The sequence below is a fragment of the Lipophrys pholis genome (assembly GCF_963383615.2).
Source record: "Lipophrys pholis genome assembly, chromosome: 19".
Classification (NCBI taxonomy): Eukaryota; Metazoa; Chordata; class Actinopteri; order Blenniiformes; family Blenniidae; genus Lipophrys; species Lipophrys pholis.
The window spans coordinates 19,854,832-19,858,422 of record NC_137647.1 but is presented as its reverse complement, the minus strand read 5'-3'; positions in this window follow the sequence as shown (position 1 = coordinate 19,858,422).

Genomic DNA, 3,591 nt, shown 5'->3' with positions numbered 1-3,591 from the left:
AAAAAAAAAAAAAAATTAATAGTCCTGTGGTCATATGTCATTATATTTGTTATAATGAAAAATATTTATATTCTTTATTTTCTTTAAACACATTTTCTGTAATTGTTTGTCATCAGCTAATATGCTAAGAAAATGCTTTATTTTGGGGGAAATAAGTAAAAAAAACTAAACATTATCCATTATATTTTTATTCTTCCATAGCTAATTTGAACAAAATATTTCTTTTTTTTAATGGTTTAGAAATGTTTAATTGTTTATAATCAATAAAATAGCAAGAAATTATTAAATTAATTAATTATTTATAATCAATAAGAATGGCAAGAAATGTATTTAATTTTAATGTGTAAAATTTTTTTATTCAAAATTCAATTATAGAAATTCAAGGCAACTGTACTTCTCATTTATGTTATGGGCCAAAACAAGAATTAACGTGGGCCAGAAGCTGAAGTTGAAGCCGAATCGTAAGCAGACAAACTGGGTGAACTTGTGGCCTTTTCTCGAAGATGTTCTCTGTGAGTTAAAGTCGGATGTTTGGTAGTTTTATTTTTTTTTAGGAATGGTTGTGGAGACGCTTCCAGATGATGAGGACTGGGTGACGTGAAGCACCCCTCCGGTCCCTCCGGTCCCTCTCACTGTTGCACTATGGAGCCCAGAGCTTCGGGCCTGAGATCCGGCTCAGTCAGTCGGCTTTATTCTGACTCCTGTTGGAGTAGCTCCCCCCCCCCCCCCCCCCCTCGTAGCATGAATTCTTTTTCTTCTCAAGTCTGACAGCTTTTACTCGAGTCGACGCCAACAGCAGAATGCTTCCCGTTTTACTCCTCATTGCATCCTGTACAGTAGAAGAGTCGTACAGAGTTAAGTGAATGCCGTCGGACACTAACAAACTCTTTTTTTTTTTGTTGTTTTTTTTTTTCGCACACAAACAATAAAATCCCAGTGGAATGCGAGAATTTAAATTTTCTACGGAAACCGTTTGTTTTTAACGAAACGCATGTCAGCCGATTATTTAATCTCAGATTGTAAATATTGTAAAGCGTCACTCCTCGTGTGCCAACGAATGATCTCGTAGCACTTCAAATGCAACCTGTTTACCCTGGATCCCCGGGAATCCCGCCGCCCGTCAGTCTGCGTGTGTGTGTGTGTGTGTGTGTGTGTGTGTGTTTGCACCAAGTATGTGTGTGTTCACAGCACCAAAAAAAAAAACAACAAAAAAAACCCAACACCCTGCAATGCAGAAGTGGATTTTGTAAAGTTTCCATGCAAACGTCTGTAGTTTTGACTGCAGAAGACGAAGGGAACTCGATGTCTGTTTTCCTAAACGTTGTGTCGGGGTCGTCTGATGTCGGAGGAAATCCACAGATTTGGAGTTCTAGTCAGTGTTTTTAGTCTTTCAACAAACAATAGATGACATTTCAAGTCAATGTATGAAACACAAGAGTAGAGAAATCGAATCACATCGTCTTTTGTTTAAAAGGTCGAAAACAAATCGTCTTTTCTTTTTTTTTTTTTTTTTTTTTTTTTCACCTTGAACTTTTAACCCTAAATGTCCAGAACTGATGTTATTCTTGTTTTTGACACGTTCAGAAAGAAAAAAAAAAAAAAAAAAAAAGCGAATTTCTCTTGTTTGGATGACTCGTTTTCTTAAGTTTCACAGCTTTAGGCCCCCGGATACACGACAACATTTCAAGTCAAAACACTTTATTTATTTACATTTTTTTGCATCAGAAAAAGGTTTGGTGTTTACACGGTAACCTTTTAAAAAATGATGTCCATTTCCACGGTCGTAAGTCGTAAGCACACGAGGCCACGAGTTGGAATTGTTGGGTTTTTTCTTGTGATGAAACCACACCCTTCACTTGCGAGAGAGAAGAACACACCATAAATATTTACATCTCTCAAACTGTTAAACTTCCAAGTCCCTGGAGAATAATGACGGGGAGTCATGACGCTCTGGAGGCCGCCATTGCTGTTGTCATTCTACTGAGCATGTGCAGAAGAACTAGTTACCGCGGTGCAGATAGGCGCTGTAGTTTCAGAACAGTTGCGATTCTCCACGTTTCCACGGAGACGGATTCGGAGTATTTTCCAAAAAGTCGCATTTTCAGTGACTCCCAGCATCGTTGTCGTGTGAACGAACACCCAAAACACCAACGAAACCTTTTCAGTTTTCATTTGAAACGTTGTCGTGTAAACAGGGACGTACATTTTGTATGTTGTTTTCAGATTAATCCGGTTTTTAAAATAACAGCCAATAACAAAGGAAATAAAGCGACATTATGGACTATGACTGATTTTATTTTTGCCAAAACTACCAAAAAATGATGATAAAGAATAAATATAGAGCTTTCTTTTTTAAATGTCTCTTTAAACATTAAAAGGTACATTTATGACTTTTTGGGAGTTTTAGTTTCAAATAAAAATAGACTTGATGATATAAGAACCAGAACAAAACAGGAAAAACTGTGAATTTTAACTACTACCTTGGAAAATAAAAGCATCACAAAGCCCCAAAATGAGGTATTTCTAAAAAAGTTGACTCCAAACTTTTATCATAATTTGAATTGAAGTTTCAAACTTTTTAAAAATGTTTTCACAATTACAAGAACATTTACAAAAAAAAGTTCTTTTTGAAAAAAAGCTTTTACGGAATTCGAACTGTCAAAAGTTTGAACGAGGAAAATGACTGTATTAAACCATTTATTTGGCCTTTTCATGAAGCTTCTCATGTAATTTGATGATATTGTACGAGGATGGTGAAAAAAAAAAATCTCCAGGACAATTTAATGGCTTTTAATGTGTTTATAAGTGATGTCTTCACATCAGCCAGATGACAGGAGCCCGAACAGGGAGAGTCGGAGAGAAACTGCCACGGCCGTCTGATCGACCGTGAGCGGCTGCACGAGGTGGATAAAACCCCGCAGCTTCCGTGTTTTCCGTTTTATTCACGCGACCAAACCTACGGTGTTCTTCTCGATTGTTTTATGTGCTGTATGAACCCAGAATGTTGAGTTTGTAACCTGACATGTACAAAGTGCCATAATAAAGCTCGCTGAATCAAACGTTTGGCGCCAGTGACTCTGTGGTGAAAAAGGAGTTCATGCCTGATGTGTGGGGCGACCGCTCAGCCGCTGGTGACTTGAGCGGGATTCGTTCAGAAAACTACGAGTTTATTCGAGTTATTATCTCTTTTAAAAGGTCAGAGTGGCTTTACTCCATCCAGAAAATGTAAAATACCAAATAAGAAAAGTCATTTTTTGTTGTTATTTAACTCTTCATTCTTAATAAGGATGCTTTGACCCTCAGGCTGACATTCCTAATGACTTTTTTGTCCATTTTGGGCAATTTGGAAACTTCAAATCATAAGAGCTATGGAAGTTTGTTTTGTGTATCTAAATTTCTTGACAAATTAGGGAATTCAAATTTCAATTCATGTAAATAGATCCAATACTATCAAAGACTCTTTATTCGTTTAGAACAACAACTTCCAAAAACTGATCTATCTATATCTATATCTATATCTATATCTATAGATAGATAGATAGATAGATAGATAGATAGATAGATAGATAGATAGATAGATAGATAGATAGA